The sequence below is a fragment of the Podarcis muralis genome, chromosome 2 (genome assembly GCF_964188315.1).
Source record: "Podarcis muralis chromosome 2, rPodMur119.hap1.1, whole genome shotgun sequence".
In the NCBI taxonomy this organism is placed as follows: domain Eukaryota; kingdom Metazoa; phylum Chordata; class Lepidosauria; order Squamata; family Lacertidae; genus Podarcis; species Podarcis muralis.
In genome coordinates this window covers 67,667,049-67,692,800 of record NC_135656.1, presented here as the reverse complement: position 1 = coordinate 67,692,800, position 25,752 = coordinate 67,667,049, and the positions used below count along the sequence as shown (strand labels likewise).

Genomic DNA, 25,752 nt, shown 5'->3' with positions numbered 1-25,752 from the left:
ATGGAGACCTTACCTGAGGAATTCATCCCCTTCTAAGGCTAGCCCTATTGCTCTATTGCTTAACACAGTGGGAATCTGTTGCCCCACGGCAACTTGGCAATTGCCTTTGCTCAACAGAGATGCTGCTTTTTCCTGACTAGCAATCAAATGACATGAGAGCAATGTGCTGCCACTGTTCATTGCCATGGGGTAACAAACCAGCCGGTTACCCCCATATCATGGAGCAAATGATTGGTCATGGCCCTAGATCCATCCCAGAAAGTACTGACCGTTTGCAAGCAATACCTTTATGGCTCTCTAGGTGGAGATGAGGAATAGATTTATGCTTTGCTCTCAAGTACCTTAGTGCAAATGTGCTTTACACTACTGTAACAGAGAACTTAGGAAGAAATGTTTTGTCATCTGACCCCACTGCCAGTCAAGCAAAATAGGGAAAGCAGCTGCAGCTCTGCACTTTGTCAGAGGGTGAGTGTTCTGGGTTCTGGTGGCTTTGTAGTGCTATGTGGGTAATTAGGCACATCACAATTAAAATCATAAGCCTGGGTTCATAGCAGAAGCTAAAATACAAATAGCACCCACTGCCTCTCCCTGAGCTTTATTATATGTCATCTTTGGCCGCTTGATTTCAGGATGCCGCCCATCAAAGTTGGAATCTGGACCTTCTGTTATGGTTTGCTCCTGGTTTTTAGCTTAAAAAGTAATTCTTATTTTTCTGTCTCCTTAAAAAGAAAACTTTATGCATTGAATGAAGTGGACTGCAGCCCACAGAAGTTTATACCACAATAAAGTTGTTGGTCTTTAAAAGTGTAACAGGCCTCTCTTGGTGTCTTGTGTGTATATGTGTCTACCAGTCTTCCGAAGTTGTGGAAAGCCTTAAGGAAGCCTTTGTTGGAAGAAACAGATATGAAGTTCAATTTTGCCGGAGAGGTTGTGGAATGGACAGGGGAAATCCAGGCATGATTTAGAACAACTGTGGGGTGACTGCTGGCACGGTAACTGAATGGGGAATGATTTGCTTCAGCCTGGTTCAAGATTGTAGGTTGCTTACCGTAGTTCCCAGGAGACACCTGATAGAATTGCCTGCAATTCTCATCTCTGTTGCCAGTCCTGATGGGAGAGGCAGTGAATGGAAAGAGCTGTGAGAACTTTACTGCACAGCCTAACAGGAGACCTCTTGGAGGAAATGCCAAACAGAGCTGAGCCTCCTGTTGCACCGGCTTGATAGGGATATTTCAGAAATGCTCCTTCTTAACAGCATAGCTGTGGCTTTTGTTGTTTTCACGATAGACTGCATCCTTTCAGTGTTGGCAGCCATATGGGCCCCTTGTATGCCACCCTCAGCCTCTACCCACAATGCGGGCTGTGGAGAGTGCTTAGTGGTTATGGCACAGGGATGGTCAACCTTTGATTCTCCTGAGGCTGTTGGACTCCAGTTCCATAATCCTTGACCACTGACCATTCGGGCTGAGGCTGATGGGAGTCCAACAATCTCTGGAGGGACCATAGCTTCTTCATCCTCTTCTGTCCCGAGAGAGACCACGTCCCTTCTGAACTTTGTCATGCACAACAAATGTGGCACAATATGGAAAGAAGCTAGCACACTTGTCATGTCAGCACTCTGCAAGGTGTTCAATATTTCAGATAGTCTGTGCAAATGCACTCGGTATTTTCTCAGGGCCTGCCTGTCTAGAAGGCTGGTTTGAACTGGCAGGTGAGTGTGCATTCATCTTGAGTTTCTCCCCTTCATTTGGCATGTGCCAGTACAGCATGTACACATCACATCCTGTACAGGATGTGCACCCAGTCCCCATGGGCCTAGCTCTCCTAAGCCTTATTTGCATGCCCACAGCAATGCTGTGTCAGTGAGTTTAAGTGCCAGGAAAACTGTCCCCTACGCTGCACTCCCTTCTTCCCCTCCTATCCTCCCATCTAGTGCTAGTTGCTGTGTACCATGATGTCAACTTTATTGTCCCTTCTTTCCCAATAGTCAGGCACAGTTTGTTCCTTAGCTGCATTTGCTGTGCCCCTCCAGGTTTGGCTTTCCAGCAGTTTGGGAGCATGTGAAGGTAGCCAACAATAGCCTTTGTGCTCTGGCCTTATTTAAATTACCTGGGCGAAGGTGTGGTATATGCACTTGTCAAAGGAAAGTGCTTTCTTAACGGGAGTGAGGGCTAATAATACAAGTGTCTGGAGAAGCCCCTTGCTGCTAGGTGTCTGACTACAAAGGATGTGGGAGAAAGAGCCTTAATATATTACGCTATTAGGTAGATCAGTCTTTTCCCACCTGGTGCTCTTTAGTTTTGGGCTACAAGTCTCATCAGCCTCAGTCACCTGTGGCCAGTGGTCCAGGATTATGGGAGTTGTAGTACAAAATATCTGAAGGACACCAGGTCTGGGAAGGCTGGTTAAACTTAATTTATTTGCTACATTTGTATCCCACTGTTCCTATGAGAAGAGCAGACTAGTATTGTAGCTTCTGAGCAACTGTATTGATAGTCCATGTTGGCGTTGGGTTACAGATGGCCTGGCTATGCCGTATTTTTTGCTCTATAAGACTCACTTTTTCTCCTCCTAAAAAGTAAGGGGAAATGTGTGTGCGTCTTATGGAGCGAATGCAGGCTGCGCAGCTATCCCATAAGCCAGAACAACAAGAGGGATCGCTGCGCAGCGAAAGCAGTGATCCCTCTTGTTGTTCTGGCTTCTGAGATTCAGATTTTTTTCTCTTGTTTTCCTCCTCCAAAAACTAGGTGCGTCTTATAGTCTGATGTGTCTTATAGAGCGAAAAATACGGTAACTTATACATGAGATGGGGCTTGGAGGGGAGTGAGCCTTTGGCTTATATATCCACTCCACTGTGCACAAACCTTGCCATATGAACTTGAGTTCATGTGAGCAGACCATACTCATATGATCCCTCCAGCCACCTACAGAAAAGTGATGGGGTGTGGCATATTTAGAGTTCACATTTAAATATTCCAGATGCAATTGGAGGAAGTGTCTGGATTCACGGTTCACCCCCATGCACCATTCCATGTATAGCTTATGACCCCATTCATCATTCATCAATTACAGCATTTGCCAACCTGGTGCTCTCCAAATGTTTTGGAATCCCAACTTGCTTCAGCCCCAGCCAGCATGGCTGTAGTCCATAACATCTGGCGGGCATGAGGTTGTCAGTGGCTGATCTGGGGAGGGGGTTACGTGTTCCCTACTTGTTAGAGCACAACTTGCTTTAGCCGAGGAGGTGGTGGTGGTGGTGGAGCTTGTTGCTTTGGTATTCCCCACCCCTTTAATGCTGAAGTCTGATAAAAGGATAAATGGCACAGTCTCCCCTTTCATTGGGCACTAAATCTGGCTTGTAAAAAATGGCGGTAGAAGTGACGCTCCCTTCAGCAGCTGCTGCTGAACGACATGGTTTATGGCTCCCATTTTCAGGCAACGTGTAATAACAAACAAGAGCAGGGGAGGGGAGGAGGATCTGAGGCTTGTGCAGGGGCAATGCTTGCTCCTTGAGACTGCCTTGTTCCCTTTGCCTGTGACAGATGCTGCCCCACTGCAGGGAATTGATTGGGCAGTAAAGCCCAAAGCCTTGCTAACGAGAGAGGAGGGTGCAGTGCAGGATGAGACGGTGGATTTCTTGGTATTAAGTGGAAGGGAGTTTTTAAGAGAGATTCGATTAGCCCCGTTTTATGAACCCGTTGGAAGAGCGATGAGTGTGGGATGGTTAAAGAAGCCTAGAAACGTGGATGGTTGCTGTTGAGATATGCTGGCTACCATGAGCCCATGTGCTTGGCAAATAACACCAGCAGATGCCACCCTGTTTGCACTGGGCCTTGACTAATGAAAGGCAGTTTTCTTATTTCCTTAGTTATTCTGACACATCCCACTGCTTTGCTGGAATAAGAACTACTTGGCATAGGCAGGATCCTCTATTAAACTAGTGAACTGCAAGAGTTCCAGGATAAATGTTTACACTTTTCTCCTTTTTAAATGTGAAGGCTGTGTGCACTTAAAAAAATAATAATTATGTGGCAAGGTTTCCCAGATTTCATGTAGAAAAAGCCCAAACCCTGCAAGCTGCATAAGGAAAATAATATTGAGCACATTTACATTATATTTTGTTTAATTTGTCCCACTTCTCCTGTTCATGGGAGACTGAAGAGGCATGCAGAAATGTCAAGTTAGAACTTACCCAAACCTCCAGGAGAATGCTTTGAAGCTGCCCAATGCTTATGGGATCCCCTCCCCTCACTTCCTTATTTGTAATTGTCATCTGTAGTCATCACACAATTAATGCAAGCTGTGCAAGAACATTTTTGATTGGAGCAAATCACTGTCAGTCTTGAAGAGCTTAGTCTCCCAGTCATGGGGATACATGATAATAGGGTTCAGGGGCATATAAACTTTCCTTGCTTGTTACATTTACTGATTAAGATGTGTTTTGAACAGGGAACTAGCAATCAACTTCTCAATTGTTCTTACGCTAGGTTTTCCCACCTCCTTTTCAAATCTATCCTTGCCGTCCCCAAGGTTTGTCTTTTGACTTACCTATTTTTTAAAAAGCTGGAATTTTGTGCTCTGTATCACATAGGTTTCCCTGTGCCTGCACAGAATTTATGCAGCCCAACTTGGGGTACCTCTTCTGTATTCCTTTAAGGACTCTGCTTGCCACAAAGCATCTAGGTTATCTATTGGAAGGTCCTTCTGATGTAAAACCCGAGGATTGGTTTTCCTTTTATAGTCCCCGCACTATGTAGTGACTTGATAAGTCTTCAGGCGTTTCCAAGCACAATTCAAAGACCTTTAAAGCCCTAAATGGCCTTGGTCCAGTATACCTGAAGGAGCGTCTCCACCCCCATTGTTCTACCCTGACACTGAGGTCCAGCGCCGAGGGCCTTCTGGCAGTTCCCTCACTGCCAGAAGCCAGGTTACAGGGAACCAGGCAGAGGGTCTTCTTGGTAGTGGCACCCACCCTGTGCAACGCCCTCCCACCAGATGTCAAAGAGAACAACAACTACCAGACTTTTAGAAGACATCTGAAGGCAGCCCTGTTTAGGAAAGCTTTTAATGTTTGATGGATTACTGTCTTTTAATATTTTGTTGGAAGCTGCCCAGAGTGCCTGGGGAAGCCCAGCCAGATGGGTGGGGTATAAATAATAAATGATTATTATTATTGTCTGTTTGTTTGTTTGTTTATTATCAAGCAATAAAATGCATTGGATAAATGTTGACTTGCATGACACATAGGAACAGGAGGAGGAGACCTCCATGTTTGAGGGCAAAAATAAAGACAATTTCCCACCACCTGCATTTAATTAGGACCTATAAAATATTTTTGACCATGGAGCGGTTCTGGTATAAATTGTTTTTTTGCTGAAGTAAGGGAGAGATTGGGCTGAACATTTCCTCTGTGAACTCAGAGCTTAAATACAATCCATGTTAGATAAGAGAATTCTTAAGAAATGCTGATGGAATCCAAGCAGTCTAATCCTTTTGCTGAACTGGCCTTATACCTGGGTCATGGGAAGTGGCACATGTCTGCAGCAGCAGATGGTCTCCTAAGGAGGTTGTGTTCAGGGAAAGTAGGAACTGAGTGACTTCTGTTTCCAGCTTCTGAGGAAACTGAGATGCATATTCTTGCTTTACAGAGTGTTTGTATAATTGCTATGGGAAGAGGGGAGTCTGCTCAGTTCGTTAACAGTGGATTCCTGAAAACTGATATATATTAGGATGCTGGATAGCTCAGTTGGTCAGAGAATGGTGCTAATAACTCCAAGGTTGTAGGTTCAATCCCTGTATGGGACAGTTGCATATTCCTGCATTGCAGGGGGTTAGACTAGATCAGGCATGGCCAAACTTGGCTCTCCAGATGTTCTGGGACTACAATTCTCATCATCCCTGACCACTGGTCCTGTTAGCTAGGGATGATGGGAGTTGTAGTCCCAAAATATCTGGAGGGCCAAGTTTGGCCATGCCTGGACTCGATGATCCTTAGGGTCCCTTCCAACTCTACAATTCTTTGATTGGCATGGAAGATGGATCTGGTTTTCTTTGGTGGATCAGCTAGTGCCTGATTGCCAGGATGCTTGCAAATAATGCTAGTCTAGGTAGACCTTGATTTGATCTAGCAAGGCACTTCTTATCCTCTTAAGAAAAATCTGCTTGTCTGGCACTGTGGGTTTGGTGGGTTTTTTGAGGGCGTATTGTGCAACAATAGTGCTTTAACTGTAGGTTTATACTAGACTGTCCATACATTGTTCAACTTTATTCTGTGATGTTTCCCTAATGTTACACATTATTGGCATCTGGAAGGGGGACACTTATTGAGCTATAGTGCTATAGAGAGAGGGTGGATAACCTCTCTCCACCCCCAAAAAACCACCCAACCCTGAAACATCTGTGGCATGAAAAATTATAGGAATTCAGCAGGAAGCTTTCCAATTGGAAACTAAGCAGTATGATCACCCCAAAACTTCTGCGGACACAAATAGTACTGAATTTGGGACCAAGTTTAAACCACACCGATACTGTGATGAGCCCAAAAAACATGAATGTGGCATAAAAGGACATAAGGAGAGTTCCCATTGCTGTGTGTAGACTAGTTGTGTTTTTTGTTAAGAGAGGCTGAGTATGTACTCCAGCTTTGTAAACTGATTGCTGTATGCAATTTTCTGGGGTTATTTTATTTATTTATGTTGTTATATCCCAACCATTCTCCCAAAGGAATCCAAACTATTCCAGTACAGATGAAGACTGGGGAAGATCTTGGCTTAAAAGATTTGTTGCAAGAGGAAGGTCTTCAGCAGGCACTAGAAAAAGACAACAGAGATTGTAGTTGTATCATATTCCTCAAGGGGAGGGAAGTCCAAAGGGAAGGTGCCACAAAACGAAAGGCATAATAATCCTATATTATGCAGAATGGACCTCTTGATAAGATGGTATCTGCAGGAGGCTCCTGCTTGCAGAGCGTAGTGATCTATTGGGCACACAAGTGGTGAGATGATCTTTCAGGTATCTTGGTCCTAGGCTGTGTAGGGCTTTGTACATCAAAACCAACACCTTGAACTTGACCCAGAAGCTAATTAGCAGCCTGTGCAAATCTTTCAAGAGTTGGGTAATATGGTGACAACCTCTTGTGAACAGTCAAGCTGCTGCATTTTGTACCAGCTGCAGCTTCTGGACCAACCTTAAGGCTGTCCCACACACAGTGCATTGCAGTAATCCAGCCAGGAGGTTATCAGTGCATGGATGACAGTAGTAGGTTGCCATGGTCCATAAATGGCCATAGCTGTTTTATCAATCAAAGGTGATAAAAGGCACTCCTAGTTACTGAGGTCAGCTTGACCTCTAGAAGAAAAGGTGAATTTGGGAGCACCCAGAAACCTGCTCTTTCAGGAAAGAGCAAGACCCCATCCAAAATGTGCATTTTGCCCAGTTATCACATCACCAGGATCCAGACTATCTGAAGTTTGCTGCCTGTCTTTTGTTATTTAATGCCTTAGTTGTTAATAGCCGATTTTGTACTTTAGTGTTTTTCAGGCTTTTGTATTTAATCTAGATATATCATAGTCTTTGTTTTGTAAGCTACTTAGAATACACTTTTGTACAATAGCATGAATGAAATAATAAGTCTGTTTAACAGTCATGTTTAAGCATATTGGGGTTCAAAAGTGAGTTTGCTTTTTTGTGATAGGTGAAAAGGTGTCTGCAAAAATGAAGGTGTTACAGCTCCTGCACAGATGATAATGACTGAAAGCTTTTCCTATGAATAGCTTTGTGAGCTGGCTGTTGGTACTGAAGCATTTTCTTATGTCCTTATGTACTGGCATTTACATATTTAGAAATAGTCTCAATCTTGTTACTTCTGTAGTTCATACACCTTGGTATCACCTCCATCTGTGGCAGGTACTGCCCCTAGCATTGCAATTCTTTCCATACTCTGACTCGAGGTCTCAAACTGGCCAGGTGACAACCTTGCTTAGGTCTGACAGTAGTGAACGTCAAGTGGGTCTCACCCTTTCTGTAGTTAAGCGCTAGCTTTTAGGGACAATCTTTTTCAAGTTGCTCAGAGGGAACGGGCCATATCTCTGTAATTATTGTTATTTAGGTAAAAATCCATGATACCCACTTTTGCTGCGTGGTGTGCAGCAACATTGCTGTCCCTAATATATATTTATATTTTCAAAAGTATTTATATACTGCCAACACATACAAAATATCATGGCGGTGTACAATAAAACACAGTGGGAAACGCTGTAAAATGGGCATTGAAATGACTGGCTACTGAAAAAAATGTAAACAGCTGCATGAGCCTGTTGGCATAACAAAGGTCTTCAGGAGAATCCTCAGCAAGCGGTGACACTGAGCCTCGGCAAGCTTTGGACTTGCATCCTCTTCCTTTTGCCATGAGGATAAGTTCAGAAACTTGTACTTCCCATTTAGATTCTCCAGAGCTTGCAGTGTCATCTTAACATGGCAAAGTTGGTTAATCTTACCCAGGGGTCAGCAAACCTTTTCAGCAGGGGGCCGGTCCACTGTCCCTCAGACCATGTGGTGGGCCAGACTATATGGGGGGGGGGGGAATGAACAAATTCCTATGCCCCACAAATAACCCATAGATGCATTTTAAATAAAAGCACACATTCTACTCATGTAAAAACACCAGGCAGGCTCCACAAATAACCCAGAGATGCATTTGAAATAAAATGACACATTCTACTCATGTAAAAACACACTGATTCCTGGACTGTCCACAGACCTGATTTAGAAGGCGATTGGGCTGGATCCGGCTCCCGGGCCTTAGTTTGCCTATCCATGCTCTTACCTATGAAGTAAGCCAATGTCAATCCATAGTTTATGAAGCAGGCTTTTTCCAGCTGACAGCAGTTAAGATTGACCATAGTTCAAGATTTGGACCTAAATCCAAACTCTGGTTTGAAACAGGCTTCTGAACCCTTTGTGACCCTACTGAAGGAAGAGAGAGTTTTAATGTTACATCATGGTTTAGTGCCAAGCCTGAACTATGAACTATATTCATAGTTGAGCCCATTTTATGTGGAATGTGGCCACCTGTTTCCTTGTTATCAGTGTATGTTCTAGGAGAACATTTCTAAAAATAAAACAAAGCAAATCTGTGGGAACTCTCCTCACAAGCCATTCACTGTTGTGGTTATCAAAACATATCAAACAAATGGAAATACTTTCTACAAAACCAACAAACCACATGAGTGGTGTTGGAGATGAAATGCTCATGATGTTAATTAGCTATTATAACCAGGAACTTACTGCATTAATTATTATTTTTTGTTTAAGTATCTCCGTGCATCATCTTGTGTGTAGGATGCAAGCCACTTTCCTTAGCCAAGGCTTGCATTAGTAAGACATGGGCAGTAACGCTGGCCTTTTTCACCCAGCTGCTCCAAGTATTAATACAATGATGTGAAACAGTTTAAATTCTTATGAAAAGTGCTATATACATTTTAAGTAGTAGTGGTTGTCTTCTTCCAAAGCTCACAAAGTAGAAGGGTACATGCTGTCTACATGTTCTAGTGAAATTAGGTTGTTCTTAAGAAGCTGACAGAAGCTGACATCTAATATGTTCCTAAGTCTTCTTTCTCTTCCTCTTCTCCAAATCATGCAAAGTAATACATTAATCGCCCTTTTTAAAAGTATATATTGCATTTTCAGTTATCTTTCCTGTTGGGAGACAACTGCGGCTTCTATGTTTTGATGAATTTTTGAAGTCACTCAATTGCATAACATTTAAATACCTCCCTCCCCTAACAGATCTTGCCTATTCATCCTATGGGGAATGCAGCAAGGATAAAAATAGTGATTGTGGGAGCTCTCTCTTTCTCTCCATATTTCTGAATGGTCATGGGGGAAATTTGCTCATATTGTATGGCAGTTTTAAGGGGGGGGCAACACCCCTTTTGGAGATTCCTGGTTGTCTTCAGTGCACACAATGGAAGTAGAGTATGCAGGATATATGCCTAAGATTCTGCTTCAACCCTGCTTGCAACACTGTTGTATTTCTCACAGAGGTGCTAGACCTGTCTGGTATGTACCATTTCAGACTTCTAGTTGTGAGCTGCTTAGATGAAGAAGAAGAAGAAGAAGAAGAGTTTGGATTTGATATCCCGCCTTTCACTCCCTTTAAGGAGTCTCAAAGCGGCTAACATTCTCCTTTCCCTTCCTCCCCCACAACAAACACTCTGTGAGGTGAGTGGGGCTGAGAGACTTCAAAGAAGTGTGACTGGCCCAAGGTCACCCAGCAGCTGCATGTGGAGGAGCGGAGACGGGAACCCAGTTCCCCAGATTTACAAGTCTACCACCCATATGCAGGGAGCTTCCCAGACCCCAATAGCCAATTTACCCATGTAAACTCCAACCTCCTGTCTGAAGTTGACCACCTCTGTAACAACTAGGTGTAGGTTTCTTAGATTTGACTTCCCTTCTGGTTTTGCTAAGAAGAATCCTTTTTGGTTGAACAAAATGAACGTCTTAGTTGCTAAGACACCTCAACGCCACATTTGTTTTCTCAAAGGCAACCCCCCCCCCTTCCTCCTATTTTTACAGATTCTGATGGCAGCATTGCTCCTGCAACAAAGAGAGAATTCATATGGATGTGTGTCTAGTTTATTCTAAAGGAAGGCATGGGGAAGCTCAGGCACAGGGACTGAATGTGGCCCTCCAGGGATCTCTCTCTGCCCTCCACCCCATACCCTTCTCCAGCCCTGCTCTACATCCTTCTTGAATGCTTTTGCCTGGTTGGAATGTGTCCTTGAACTCTTGATCCCTCTTGCTTGCCTGCATGAAAGACTGAAGTATGTATAGAGACTTCTGGTTCTTGTGTGGCTGCAGTCTCGCCTACTGTACAAAGGCACTGCTTCCACTGTTCTGTCTGCTGTTGTCCCTGGTCTTATCCACGCAAGGGAATGCACCCCTTGAGCTGAATATGGTCCCCCAGCCCTGTTGGCTTTAAAACCCAACACTGTCGCTGCCCTTTGGTACTTGTGGCATAGACTTAGCCTTGCTTTGAAAAAATGAGGAGGCGGTGGCATAGACTGGCTCCTGGGCAGCAGAAGGGGATTAGTGAGGGCAAGCTTAAATTGTTTACAGCCTGCGGTTTGAATAGTGGGAGGTTGCTAGACCGTCTGCACTAGAAGCAGCAGTGCTGGTGGCTGCCTGACACAGCTGGAGTCAGCCCAAGACATTTTGATACCTGAGGCAGAAAATCCCAAACGGGATAAAAATGCAGTAAATTAAGAGCTGTAGCCAACCAAGTTCCATTTGCAGGATGTCCTTGTGTGAATGGGACAGTTTTGTTGGCTGCGAACCAGAGGAATTGACAATTTGCTGGCCCCCCTTTTGTTATAACTCCCAAATTTTCTGCCTGAGTTGGGCTGTCTCACCCTGGCTAATGGTGGCTATGGTCCTTACCACAGGCTTTCTTTTCACCCCTCTCCCCCACATCCCCCCAGTAAATTTGGGGATAAAAGTGGGGAGGGTTCCCAGACAGGCAAGAAACGATGTACACATGAATGGCCCAAGGCATATTTTACCAGATCATACTTGTTTATTTGAAAATGCTAAAAGAACACTGAAAACTCCTCTACGCTTATAAATCTTGCTGCATACCAGCATTCACATTTAATTAAGAGGAAATTAATGAGGGGGAAATTACCACAAACTCTGAAACACATCCATGACCTCTTGTCGTCTGGCTTCTTCCTTCTTGGGCCCCTTCGCACAGTTACATAAAAAGATGTGGTAGGGTTAGGAACTTTTCAAAAACGAGTTCAAACTGCCACTTGTTAAGTAAGTCAGAATGCTCTATTGCTGGGTGGAAAATTTTGAGGGCCAAGCTAGGCATTACACTGGATATGTGGCAGCATTTAATGTGCCTGGTTTTTGTCCTTTTAATATTAGGTAAATGGCTCTGATCAGAGCTGGAAGACTGTGAGGTACAAGGAGGAGAGCTAAACACTTCCTCTCCCAGGGCTGAGACCCTGAAGCTGCTCTTGGCCCTGGGTGTGAGCTTTCTCATGGGTATCTTCCTCACTGTATAATGGGATGAGTTTCAGTGGCACATGATGGGGGGAGAGTTAAAGACTTTCCCATCCTTGCATTGCAGTCCCAGTCCTGATGGACATCCCCACCCTGTGACCGCTCTACAAATACAGTGGTACCTCGGGTTACATACGCTTCAGGTTACAGACTCCATCCGCTAACTCAGAAATAGTGCTTCAGGTTAAGAACTTTGCTTCAGGATAAGAACAGAAATTGTGCTCCGGCGGCGCGGCGACAGCGGGAGGCCCCATTAGCTAAAGTGGTGCTTCAGGTTAAGAACAGTTTCAGGTTAAGAACACACCTCCGGAATGAATTAAGTACTTAACCCAAGGTACCACTGTAATTAAAAGCAGATCTACACACATTTAACATTGTGACTGGTTTGTCCGTGAGATGCACCATTATAAAAAAGCCATAGAGGTAACTTGGCAGAAGTACTCATTGCTGACCAGGGTGACTTCCAAAATACATGCAGTGATTTTGTGTGTGTGTGTGTGTGTGAGAGAGAGAGAGAGAGAGAGAGAGAGAGGAGAGATTGCAGGCCTATTGTGCGTCTAGTATAATATAATGGGTTTTTGTTCAGAGTACACCCATTAAAATGAACAAACATGAATAAGTTAAGTTCATTAATTTCAATAGCTCTACTCCAAGTAAAACATAGTGGAATAGCACCCAATGTATCACAGTTATGTTTTATCCTGTCACTAACCATTTTATACCAACATACAGCTTTTTAAAAGCCTTTTTACCCTGAGCACTTTATAATTTCTTATGTTCTCATATTAACATATTGCTCAATGCAAAACATGGTTTTCCATCTTCTGACCATAGGAAAGTGTATAATACATAAAACACATCACTTATTTTTGTTCTTGATTTGGGGGACCCTTACAACAGCAACAAGCTTTCTGCTGTACAAAGTTTTTCAATATATAATTATGAAGGATTTCTCACTGCAGAAAACTTGCACCATTAGATTGGCTTGCAAAGTGAGATCATACCATATTGATTGATGTTTCGTAAGCTGTTCGGCTTGTTCTTAAAAGTAACCAGTAGGGACTAGGCTTGCAATACTGTGCATAGTTTCTTAGTGTTCAGTCTCCTTGAACACCTTAGTAAATATTCAAGTTGTCCCAGATTGTGATGAATAATGCTAGTGTCAAGAATGCAAGCATCCTATCTTGGAGCTGCTTTGTACAATGTGGCAGCAAATGTGTATTTGCTACCCTGTACGTGCATGCCATGCAGATACAGTGGCACCTTGGGTTACAAACACCTCCGGATACACACTTTGGGTTACAGACTCTGCTAACCCAGAAGTAGTACCTCAGGATAACAACTTTGCCCCAGGATGAGAACAGAAATCGTGCAGCGGTGACAGTGGGAGGCCCCATTAGCTAAAGTGGTACCTCAGGTTAAGAACGGTTTCAGGTTAAGAACGGACCTCCGGAACGAATTAAGTACGTAACCAGAGGTACCACTGTATGTATATTGTCACGTATTTGCATTACATGTCTAGAAGTTCCATTGGTTGTTGCTCCCCCCCCCCCCGTTCAAAGTAACCTAATGCTGTTTTGCCACCCTTCACCAACCTTTTCAACTTTTCTCCTGCCTCATATATGTTAGTTCTACTGCCCTAGAGAAGTGCGTGTAATACTAAGAGCAAATGAAAAGTACTTTCAAGTCACCCTTGTAAATCTGATTTCTCAAATAAGAGGGTTTAAAAAAAAACACCCTCTGCTCAAATTTTATTAAGCCAAATCCCATGTGTTTACTGAAAAATAAGCGAAGTTAGTGAGCTTACTCTCAAGTATGCAAATATGTGTGCTGCCTACCAAGAATGCTTGCAAAGTGGTTGCTTTCCTTTCAGCAGCAAATAAAATCTGGGGTGCTCCTTTCTACTATTTCTCATGCAAAAGAGGAGCATCCTGCAGGGGTGCTTGTAGGCAACAATCACTGAGTGATATCTAAGTAGTACTCATCAATCAGCAGACCTACTCTTAGGTGTAACAACTGCTGGATGTCACCCACTGTGTAGTGTACCCATGTAGTGTATCAGCACTGTCAATATGATTTTTTTCACCACATATCACATCTCTTTTAACAGCACTGTGCTTATTTTGCATCAACCCTTGTTCTGATTGAAGTACCACTATCAATATTTCTTGCATTTCATCTCCTCCTGACCCCGCTGCTTAATTCTTCCTTCTTACAAGCATGTGGGCATATACCTGCAACTGAGGATTACACTTTATGCATAATATGTCAATTTCAGCTTACAAATCGTTATGCCATGACATTTTCTTAGAAGTCTTTATGGAGCCATACAAATATTTGCTGCTTTTGCTGCAGCAAACTAACATGACTACCCCTCTGAGAATTGTTTCAACTCTAATGCTGGAGTGCACCCTCTTGTCCCCAGACATGCATTGTGTTGTTGTGTAGATTGGGGCTGGCTCAGCCCATTAGGTATAAGCAATTGGCTGGGGGAGGGGGGACGAAGCCCAAAGGGTACTAACCAAGCCTAGGTAGGAATGGGTTCTTGCTGCTAACAAAAAAAGTACTTGGGCCACTGGGAAATAATGCTTTCTGGCCTGCAAGGATAACTAGCATCTTTATTGTGAGGGAGGCTTACTACACTTGCTCAGAGGAACATTATATCAGAAAGCAATCTGATGGCTGCATGCACTGTTTATGCAACTGATCCCTCCTGATTCTCCTCCTCTTTCTGGGACTACCCGAGTTGTAACACCTTACCTTGTTGCCGCTGTTGCTTTTCTGCTTCAAGGAAGACGTGGTAGCAGAGTGCCAATGCAATGATTCCCTAGGAGCTGCGATCTTTAGAGCTTGCTGCTCTAGTGCGTGGTTGATAGTGAGCACTGTGCCTCTTATGGAAGTATAACAGTCTTGTGGCATCTTAGAAGACTAGGACATTTATCGTGGTTTAAACTTTTGTGGGCCACAGTTCCTCGCCATATTACCAAAGCCCACCCCTGTTCCACCACCTTTCCTTTCTTTATTACAAAGTTGCACCGTGAATTTCCTTGCTCTGCCCTCCCTGGCCCCCGCCCCCACCTTGGGCACACCGTATCCCAAACGTGTTCCAGGATCCGTCCCCAGTTGCCATGGCTCCATCCTAACACCTCCTCTTCAAGCTGCAGGTCCCGCTGCTGCCGCGTGCAGCTGATTCCGGCGACAGCAGCGCGGCTGCGCAAAGATGGCCTGTGGCTGGGGAGGGAGGCGCGGCGGCGCGCCTGGTCACGTGTCCGTAACCCGGGCCCGCGCTCCCGCCCTCAGCTTGCTGGAGGCCGGCGCGCGTGCGCGCTCTTCTTCCCTCTCTCTTCTCTCCCAGCTCCGAATGTTGTGAATAAAATGCGCCGTTTGTTACACCCTGGCGGCGCGGGCGGTTCTTAAAGGGCCAGAGACCCTGGGGCCAGGGGCACCCTCTTCCTACCTCGCCCGGCTCAGCTGGGAGCTCAGGGAGGGTCGCCGCTCGCCCCGAGCGTAGAAGAAAACAAAAGAAGCGACCGGAAACAGCCGCGGCGGCGGGGGAGGGGGCGCGGGCCCAGAGCCCAGAGCAGGCGCCCACGAACAGACAAAAAAGAAGAAGAGGGGTGTGTGTGATTTAGGTGCATTTGCACCCCGAGCAGGTAGGTCCCGGGGGCGGAGGGGTGTGATTGCATGCATTCAGCCGCAAGCTGGCGGTGCATGGGGTGTGGGGAGAGAAAGAGAAGAAGGGGGTGGTGGTCGTGCAGCTTGGACAGTTGAGCTGCAAAGCTTCGGAGGGTCAAGTCCTCTTAAGCCACACTCAATAAATAAAAAGCCAGTCCGGGTGCTGCTCGGCAATTCCGGGGGGTGGGGAGGCATGGGTGGGCCAGTATTGCAAACTGCGGCTTCCCTCCAACACCAACACAGCCCGGGGCATTTCCTCGCTTTTGATGGTGTGTTGCACCTGCAGCGACGGGGGAGGGGGGTGCAACTAAGATCGTCCTCTCCCCTTCCTTGCAGAAGGTGAGCGGCACCTTCCTTGTTCCTCATAGCGAAATAGCCCCTAAGCCCGCTCACCCTCTCAAAGGCCCGGTTTCCTCTGTCTTTTTTCCTCCTGGCTAAGGAAGAGGCGATTGTGACTCCGAGGTAAGGGGTGCTGGCTTGCTGGGAGTTCAGCTGAGGCGGGGAGGAGGAGGGCAGCAGCCTCTCCTGCTTCAGTGACACGTGCTGCTCCTTTCCGATGTTGTTGATGCCTTTGTCTGATAGCGGCGAGGAGGTTGATTTCTTTCTGCGGGACTTGCGGGGGGGGGGGGCTCCTTCTTGGGATCTGCTACCAGGGGGTAGGATTGGGGCTTTGTGTGTGCTCCTCTCCCTCGCTCCTCTTGCTTGTCCTTCCCGTTGTTTTTCCGTTTTGGCTGGGGCAGGCCGGAGGACGAGGCTTCCTCCGCTCTCTTTGTTATTGCTTTTGTTTCGCACGGAGCACATGGCCTGTGATCTCGCTGCTCTTAAAGTTACAGATCCCCAACCTTGGCACAAACGGATCGATTCCCAATTGTTAGGTCCTCCAAGCGGGAGGGGAATTGTTCCCTTTGGGGTCTCGATACCAAGAATTACAAAGGCCAAAGCACATTAAAATGATTTTGGGTGGGTAAGTGGGTGTGTTTTTGCAAAAGGCAGAGCAAAGCAAGGGGTGGAGGGTACAGAGGAGAGAGGAAAATGTACAATACCCGCGGATTAAAATAAACTGCATTGCCTCGCCTGTGTTCTGTCCAGCGGTCTGGAGTAAGCCCAGTAATAGCAGTGCGGTAATTAAAGTGCTGAATGTGTTCTGAACAGGAGTTGGCAGCTGTCTGGGGAAATGACAATATTCCAAACGGAAAAGTGGCCCGTTTGTTCTGGATCCCCATTGTGTCTGATAATGATGATCCGGTGTCTGTGCTCTAAGAACAAGTTCCTGAAGGTGAAGTGGAGAATGAAAGTGAGCAGTGGTGCAAAAGAAGCAGGAACTATTAATTCTAGGCTTGCCTGAATACGCTTCCTAGTACTTTGAGGGCAGTAGTTAAAACTCGAACTGGCTTTCTGATGATGTTCCCGTTTATCTCATGTGCATAGTAAAAGGTTGGGTTTTCTCCTTTTCTTGTATTTTTCTTTTTAAGGAGTCCTGTCCCATGGCTTCCTTACTTGTGAGTGTTTAAAGGAGTATTGCTGCCACAGTCTCCCTGCTGGTGGTGTGTGCAATGATAGGGCAGTTTTCTTAGGCCTTATTTCAGAGTGTATTTGTTCCTTTCACAATTTTGCTTCTTAGATAAGAAGGGAGCTTAGGGACCTCTCTCAATTCCCACTCAGAATAGTGCCCCCAAAGCTTGTTGTGTCTGCTGTTGCCCTGTGAGCACTGAAACGGCATTTCATGCTTATCCTCTCAACCACCCTGTGAAGTAGGTTACATGTAGAGAAAATGACTGGCCCAAGGTCGCCCATGAGCTTCACTGATAAGTGGGAATTTGAGACCAGCTCTCCTAGACCCTGGTCAATACACTTTAACCACCGTAGCTCTTTCCACCCCCATCTGTTCTACAAAGAAAAGAAGAAGAAGAAGAAGAGGAGGAGGAGGAGGAGTTTGGATTTGATATCCCGCCTTTCACTCCCCTTCAGGAGTCTCAAAGCGGCTAACAATCTCCTTTCCCTTCCTCCCCCACAACAAACACTCTGTGAGGTGAGTGGGGCTGAGAGACTTCAAAGAAGTGTGACTAGCCCAAGGTCACCCAGCAGCTGCATGTGGAGGAGCAGAGACGCGAACCCGGTTCCCCAGATTACGAGACTACCGCTCTTAACTACTACACCACACTGGCACTCAAGGAGTGTGTTGAAAGCAGAAGTGGGCATAGAAAACATACTCAGGAAGCAAAGACATTTTTGGCTAACTTTTGGAAGTAGATCAGATTAAAGTGGGAGGTTTCTGCAGGTGGCAGAAGCGAAGATCCTTGGTTCATCATGGAAGAATCTGTTTGCATTGTGATGTGAGACGGAAGGAGAGAGAGAGAGAGCGAGAGCTGAGAAGCCAAAGTTAGGACTTGGATTTTTTTTGGAGGGGGAGCCAAACTAAGGAGGCCCAAATTCTGCCCAGCTCAAACCTGTTTGTTAGAAGATATGATATAAATGTACAGGATTTTGCATGCATCAACTTACATAATAACTATTTTAAATGTTTTTTGTTTTTTTGCTACTTTGGATTTTTGTTTTGTTAGGAGTAAGATGTAGGCTGGTGAAGCACAAGTGGCATGTGCCAGGGAGGCATTGAATTGTGCAAGGAATAGAGCGACTGAATACCTTCGATAAGTTGTTATTAACATCTGTTGAAAATTTATTGGCATATCTAGAAGTGTATCTGCAATCATGAGGTCCAGTAAAAAAAATTTAAAACGACACATCATACAAAGCAGGTTTTCTGTTCTGGGTATGAATAGCCATACCCTTAGGCATAGGGATATTATAAGTGTTCATGTTCACTATTGGTGATATAAAAGCATGTGAGGAATGTGCTACATTCAGAGAGGTTACAGTGAAGGGAACTGGTTGTCTGGAGCCGGAGAACATCATTGCTAGATGAGTAGTAACATGGTGGAGAAAATGCACAATTAATGTGTTAGAAGAAAAGTATTTAAGTTAACTTGGTCCCTTTGGAAGTGTAGGCAAAGCGAGGCAGAATCCTTAGTCCTCTCGCTTCCAACTCAGGAAGCCTCCTGAAGTTTCTGTGCTCCACTCAATATTGTATATAGTTGCCCCATGACATTATTGTGAAGAATCTCACTAGTTGACTTAGTGTTGACCATGCTTTTGTGGACAATGCTGATCAGTGCAAATCTTGTTCTTATTATGTCAGTTAACTCCATTTGAAATAGTGGGAAGCTTTTATGGCAATGGCCAGCCAAGGAATATTTAGATGAATTGGCAGATTGTTAGGTGGAGTAGAATCATTAAAGATGGCTTCTGATGTGCTATTGGGAGAAGCAGAAGAGTGGATGGTTGTGGTGATAAAAGTGCTGCTTCCTTGCTTCTGGTTCTGTTGATCAGTCTCAAGCCAGTGGGATTCTCCATGAGTCAGCCACAGAGGGACCACTGGATATGGTAGAGAAGAGTGACCTTAAACTCTAGATGTGCCTTGGGGGGGGGGCAATACCAGAATTGCCGTTTTTGCCCCCTTTTTTGCCCCTCCTCACAGCAAAGGGACAAAAAGCTGAACAGCAACCTCTGTTAGTGTGTCTCATTGCCACTCTTCACACCCTTGCTGCTCAGTGTGTCGTTGAAAGAAGCCTCCTTATGCTAGTAGTGTATTCCAATCCCCAAAGCAGCTACAGACAGCAATGTCTATAGAATTCCTGTTGTCAACCCTCACTTGCAGCAAAGAGAAAAACATTGGTTATCTGCTGCCATGGGACTGCATGGCCTCACTGCGTCTTTTTCTTTGTTTTTTTTTCCTTCTTTCTAGTGGCAGATTTTCCCCAGCATTGAAACAGTTTTACTCCTTGTGTTTAGGGACTCATGTGGCGCTGTGGTCTAAAGCACTGAGCCTCCTGGGCTTGCTGATCGTAAGGTTAGTAGTTCGGATCTGCGGGGTGAGCTCCTGTTGCTTTGTCCCAGCTCCTGCCAGCCTAGCAGTTTGAAAACATACCAGTGCAAGTAGATAAATAGGTACTGCTGCAGCAGGAAGGTAAATGGCGTTTCTGTGCACTCTGGCACTCGTCACCCAGAAGTGGTTTAGTCAAAGCTGTCTGCGGATAAACGCCAGCTCCCTCGGCCTGAAAAGCAAAGGTGAGCGCCGCACCCCATAGTCAAATTTGAGTGGATTTAACTGTCCAGGGGTCCTTTACCTATTCCTTGTGAGTACTGAGAGATGTTTATAAAATTGAAGACTGATATTTGTTAAAAGACTTTGAGTGTGTCTGGGAGATGCACTTGATGGACAGCTTTTTGGTGGAAATAAAAGTGGCATGTCATGGTGGGCAACTTTTCCACCCTACAGAGTTCTCTAAGAATCCCTGTCATAAATAGCCTTTTCTCCTGCTGTCTCCTCACCTGTACATTAGAACTGGAAGGAAGTTTCTGTTTTTTCTCTGTTGTGCTATTTGCAGTTAGGGTTGAGTATGACAATATCTCATCCTGTTACCCTTTCCTCTGATACTAAATGGAGTTGCCGTTTGATGTATTAAACTGGATAATCCAATAACATTTGCGTGGAATGTATTATTTGGACAATTGATTCTATTTGTTTTGAAGTCAGGGAAATTTGGCTTTCCAGGCTCTAGAATTTTAGTTCTTGATTTCCATTAAACGAAGTCTTCATGTCATTCAAGCAAAAATGCAGGCAGCAGTTTCATCATGGGTTGATAATAGTATTTTTGTTAAAATGGGCGTTTAAACTTTTTTTCTGAGCCACGATAGCCTGTTTGGATAGCGACCGATATAAACTAAGTTTGCAAATAGCCACTTGCTTGCTTGCCTGTGGCAAGTAAGAGCCTCTTAGGTAGGAAGGCTTTTGCAAAATCAAAGATAATTGGTTGTTTTTTGTTTCAGGATGTTGATAGATTGCAAATGCTGTCTGGACACTCAGACTATAAAAAATAGTTGTGGGCAAGTAACCATTGTTGACTTATTTATAAGATTGCTGTACATGCAACCCCGACTTTGCACATGGAATCAAATATGAACATGGAAGAAATGACTATTTTGATTACATGGAAGACAAACGTGTGTTTGGATGTGTGCAAACCGATATGTTGAGACTGTAAATGCGATATGTAGAGTCAGTGATATGGTGTAAAAACGTTCTAGAACATTTTCCAGTGCTTAATACAGTGGTACCTCGGGTTAAGTACTTAATTCGTTCCGGAGGTCCGTTCTTAACCTGAAACTGTTCTTAACCTGAAGCACCACTTTAGCTAATGGGGCCTCCTGCTGCCGCTGCGCCACCGCTGCACGATTTCTGTTCTCATCCTGAAGCAAAGTTCTTAACCCAAGGTACTACAGTGGTACCTCAGGTTACATATGCTTCAGGTTACATAAGCTTCAGGTTACAGACTCTGCTAACCCAGAAATAGTTCCTCGGGTTAAGAACTTTGCTTCAGGATGAGAACAGAAATCGTGCTCTGGCGGCGCAGCAGCAGCAGGAGGCCCCATTAGCTAAAGGGGTGCTTCAGGTTAAGAGCAGTTTCAGGTTAAGAACAGACCTGCAGAACAAATTAAGTACTTAACCTGAGGTATCACTGTATTTCTGGGTTAGTGGAGTCTGTAACCTGAAGCGTCTGTAACCTGAAGCATATGTAACGCGCGGTACCACTAAATTTTTGCAGAAAATTTTCCATTTAATAAGTTCATTCATAAGCATGAATGGATGTGAGTTGCAAATAAATGTTAGACAAGCACGGCAATTCCAATTTGCTAAATGCGGGTATAATAAGCATGTTACCTTAGAACACAAACTGAAAACTACCCTGAGTAAATTATCCTAATTTCCCAATTCAAAGTTTTCTGGAAAGCACACACAGCACCGTAGAGCTGACCCCAGGTTATTGCATTGCACCACTGAAGCAAGTGGAACAGGAAGCCTCAGAAGTGTAAGGCAGAAAATGCAGGGTGTTTGTGATATGTTTCACTTTCAAGAGAGATGCATGAAGCACATCAGATGCATTTTCAAAGGGCCTCCTTTTAAATTTTGAATGGTTTCAACTGGCTTCTCCCAAGCAACAGCAGAAGTTTGTCTTCTGTAAAAATTGCTTTCTGTTCTAGATGTCCAAGCCTGTAATTTAAGACAGAGCGAGAAATAGTGATTGAATCTGGAAAAACTGGAATGAGGAATAAAAGGTGCAAACAGTTACAAGCAAAGGCAAATAATAGACAGGGGCAGTTAACAAAGAGATCCATTCTGCACCACTTTTGGTGTCCATGTTAGTCCTGAAATAATGTGATGATCAATCCTACCTCAGATCCTACCTTAGCCCAACTGGGCTAAGCAAGTTGGTATTTGCTTTCTACTATGGCTTTTGCACTTAAAGCAATGTGGGAACAGTTGTTTCAATCAGCAAAAGAGCATTTTCAGGCCATTTTCTCCCCCACCATCCACCCCACAAAATGCAAAAATGTCTAAGACCATCTCTGAATTCTGTGAAATGACTCAGTTGTGGGTGTATCTGAGCTCAGAAGAGGAAAATAACTATCAAGCGGAGTTAACCAGCTATTAGAATTGAATGTCGCAGACCCTAGTGGGATATTTCACTTTACAGTACAGCACTTCATACCACAGATTGGCATTGTTGGGGCTGAAGTCACAGAGGCGGTGTTAGAAACTGGGATAGAAAAGCTAGAATGACTCCTGGGACCTGGGTTGTGGGTGCCAAAACAGAATGTCTAGTCACCACTAGGGGTGTGTGTCAGCAACACTTTTTATTTATTGTTTTGATAAGCTTGAGTAAATACACAATACACATAAGTGGCACATTGTTAATATCACATTTTTAGCAGAAATTGTTAATACATGTTTAATTTGGTATTTACAATAAAAATATTGGTACCATACTTCAGTTTTAAAAACACTCTACTCTTTATTGTTAAACTCCTTAACATATTGTCTATCCTTAACATGTACTTTGAGGCTTCAAAGCACATACATTTCAGTAATCCTTAAGTATTAGTCAGGCGCAAAATGCACCTCGCTCCCTGCTAATTTTGAACCCTGCACAGAGGGGAAAGAATTCAGTTCCCTATTGCCACGAGCCTCATTGACCTGAGTAGGGAGATGCAAATTGTGATCCTATAGCAGGGGTAGGCAACCTAAGGCCCAGGGGCCGGATGCGGCCCAATCGCCTTCTCAATCCGGCCCGCGGACAGTCCAGGAATCAGTGTGTTTTTATATGAGTAGAATGTGTCCTTTTATTTAAAATGCATCTCTGGGTTATTTGTGGGGCATAGAAATTCATTCATTTTTATTTTTCAAAATATAGTCCGGCCCACCACATGGTCTGAGGGACGGTGGACCAGCCCACGGCTGAAGAACGTTGCTGACCCCTGTCCTATAGCACTTATTTGGGAGTAAGTCCAATGTAACTCGGGTGGACTTGGTGCTGAATAGACGGGAGAAGGGTTGGAGCTCAGTGGTACAACATCTGCTTCCCATGTAGAAGGTAGAGAGCCCTGCCTGAAACATTGAAAGACTGTTAAACCTTTTAGTACAATCTTCTGAGGGCCACATTCCAGTGTTGGATGGAGCTAGAGACAAAACTGGGCAGAGTATTGGATGTAAATTATATTATTATTATTATTATTATTATTATTATTATTATTATTATTATTATTATCATTATCATTATTACTACTATAATATTTAAAAATAAAATATTATTATTAATTACCTGCCCTTCAGCCTAAGGTCCCAGGGCAGTTCACAGCATTAAAACACAATATTAAAAAATATATTTTTAAACCATAAATAAGATGGGCCCTAGAAATACACACCTGAAGTGTGAAAAGTCAGAGTAAAAAGCATGCATCTTCAGCATTCACAGGAAGCTGTATGATGAAGGTGCCAAATGCACCTTTGTACAGTAGGCTAGCTTCTGAACACATTCACACTCCCTCCTTGTCTCCCATCTAGTCAAGCAAGTGTCATCATCAAAATTCCAGGACTTCAGCCAAGCAGAAACACGCAGGGTACGAAGTAGGTCCTGTGAGGCATGTAGCCCAGACCAGGTAGAGAGGCCTACGGAACTGCATTTGGCCCCTCAGGCCTGAGGTTCCTCATCCGTGGTGTGGACCAGACTGAAATTGATGGACCAAAGGTCTGACTTGGTACAGGACAGCCTCATATGTACAGGATTGTCCAGCACAAGCTAGGAATGGAAATGAGGCATTTTTGTTCAATTTATTTAAATAATTTTGAAGAGACCTTTCCAACTCATGTTCCCACAGTGGTGTGCAATATACATTTAAGTATTTTCTCTGCAAATACATTACATATATTGTATACAAATATAATGTACAAAGATGTATTGAATATAGATATGCCCTCACTGTTGTATTTTAGTAGACTGCCAAAAAATTTAATTGTTTCAGTAAGCCTGCCCAGACATGTAACTTTATTATGCATGCTTTTAAAAAAAATAAATCTGTGACTTTTACCTGCATTTTAAAATAAACATTTAATGTTATTTTATGTAAACCGCTTGGATATTTTTTTTGATGAAGCATTCTGTAAATCTTACTTAAATGAATAAAACCAACTGATAAAACTATTAAATTGCCGATTGAAAAGAAACCAGAAATGATATAAAAACTAAAAGAAACGCAGTGCAGCAAGAACAAGGTTAATTCTCTGAGGGAATTGTTTTTGGTTGGGTGTTGAATGCATTTCTAATTTGTAAGTCATCTTGAAATTAATTTTTATTAAGAGGAAGGCAAAGAAGTATTAAAGGCATAACAAAGTAGAACTGCATGGACATTGTCAGAGTGGGAGGCATGGACATTGTGATGGAGAGTGCAGAAAAATACCTTGTTTCCATACAAAGTAGTATTCGTGTATATGACCCATTGGGTGATCCCAAATTTTGGGAAGGCAAAAAGTAAGAAGAGGCACTCCCTGTGGTAACTAGGACCCAAACCATTTGGGGCTTTGGAGGCAAAACCAGTGCCTTGAATTGCATCTAGAAACAAGGTAGTAGTGTGGTTGCTTCAAAAGAAGTGTAATTCTGACTACTTTTAGACAATAATTGGTCACTGGCATTATTAGCCTGAGGTATGAAAAGGTCTTTTGCTCAAGCATAAACCCTCTACAGGTAAACCAGGAAACCTCTATTTAAACAGAGAGTGACATTCAACTAAGCAGTGGGGCTCCCCCCCCCCAAAGAAAAATCAGATCTCAAAGACCGGGGAAACCACCACAACAGGTTTAGGGGTCACAGGAAGGAAGAGAAGGGGGAAGAACCCCACTGTGAGTGGTCTTCATTCCCTTTGTATATACCCCACTTAGCCCTATGTTGAATTCCACTCATAGTTTTTTTGTTTCACCCAGACTGGTAAACTGGTTGCCAGCTTCAGAAGAAGTCAAGATATTAAGGCACCTTCAAACCACGTTTTAATATCCTGGCTTATTTCTTAGTGAACAACCATCATTTCCCAATTTGGAGGAAAGAAGAAAGCATGGCTGATTGAAGACTTCCACTTGGTTTGCTCATGTGGCAAAGTGTATGCCTGGGCAAAAGGCACAATTGTATCTTGGCTTATTATCTGAACATGGTCAACATGTGCCTCAGTTTCCATTCCAAAAAGCTGGTCTGGAAAGGTACCACGTTTGATTGGATCCAAAGCCGGAAAATTTGCAGGGTTGTATGAAAACTTTAAGTTGATGCTCAAGTTTTCAAGGTAATGTGGAATTTGCCCTGGAAGGATGAATAACGTAACTGCTGCTGCTGTTGCTGCTCACATGCTCTTTCTACAACCGTTTGCAGCTCCCTTGTTAAGAGCAGGATTGTGATCTCAGGGTTTGTTTTTAGCAAATAAATATTTCTTTCTCTGATTGTTCAGCCCTGTGGTTGTTGACTGCTGTCCTGCTGTCCTAGAGACAGCACAGATCTGTGTAGGATGCACCCCCCCCCCCCACAAAAAGCATGTTCTTATTCAATAAGTCAAGAAGACAACAGGTGGCTG

General features: G+C 44.0%; 1 protein-coding gene across 2 annotated transcripts in view; it reads left to right on the top strand.

Moving 5' to 3' along the window:
- RNF44 (ring finger protein 44) overlaps positions 1 to 25,752 on the top strand; it is a 60,957-nt gene that overhangs the window by 4,790 nt on the left and 30,415 nt on the right. The window contains exon 1 of one of the 2 annotated variants that reach the window (XM_028718427.2): positions 15,354 to 15,722. The exons of the other annotated variant lie outside the window; for it this stretch is intronic. The gene's annotated coding sequence lies outside the window, so the exon portion shown is untranslated. Of the gene's footprint in view, positions 1 to 15,353; positions 15,723 to 25,752 lie in introns of those variants that run through there. 2 annotated transcript variants of the gene reach the window in all.